The 644-nt window shown below is 38.5% G+C and overlaps 1 protein-coding gene across 1 annotated transcript in view; it reads left to right on the top strand.

The window, feature by feature from the left end:
* MARK1 (MAP/microtubule affinity-regulating kinase 1) overlaps positions 1–644 on the top strand; it is a 33,844-nt gene that overhangs the window by 21,911 nt on the left and 11,289 nt on the right. The gene's annotated exons all lie outside the window — the stretch shown is intronic.

Raw genomic sequence — 644 nt, 5'->3', positions numbered from 1 at the left:
GGAAAGAATGTAAGAACAGAGCCAATATGGAGTGCTCTTTTTCTGGTTTCTAATGCTTGTGTATCTACAAGGAAGTTAAGGGACTTCCTGAATCATAGATTCTGTCTGAATAATCCTGCATAATATACTTCATGAACTTTTTCTCTGTAAACTTGTCTGTTTAGCTTTCTGAAGCCACTTCATTTTGCACTTCAGAAATGGGGTGAGGTGAGGGGGAACAACCCACTCGTTCCCTGGTGTGTGTGCCTGTTGATATTATGAGTTACAACCTGATTCTTGTATTAAGAATGATTAATTTCCTAGTTCTTCTGTGATGATATGCGTAGTTTTGTAAACTGCTATCATATTTCTGCCTCAGACATCTTTGTTCCAAATAGGAGAGTCTTTCTCTCCTATTATGAAAGCATCTACTTGGCCTTGTGGAGGTTCGTGTGCAGTAGTATCGGTGTTTAGGATACCCAATGAAAAAGTATTGCATGGTGTTTAAACAGCTACTTAGGAGCACCAGTTCTTGGGGGGCTGGGGTGGGAAGAAATACATATGAATCATAATTTAAGATTTAACTCTACTTTTTGCTATTTAAGAAACACTGTATTAAATACAAAAATTCTGGGCCATCTTTAGTACAGTAGATGGGCAGCAGG

This window comes from Charadrius vociferus, unplaced genomic scaffold, assembly GCF_000708025.1.
Source record: "Charadrius vociferus isolate BGI_N301 unplaced genomic scaffold, ASM70802v2 scaffold261, whole genome shotgun sequence".
NCBI classification, from domain to species: Eukaryota; Metazoa; Chordata; class Aves; order Charadriiformes; family Charadriidae; genus Charadrius; species Charadrius vociferus.
This window is presented reverse-complemented; position numbering and strand designations above follow the sequence as displayed.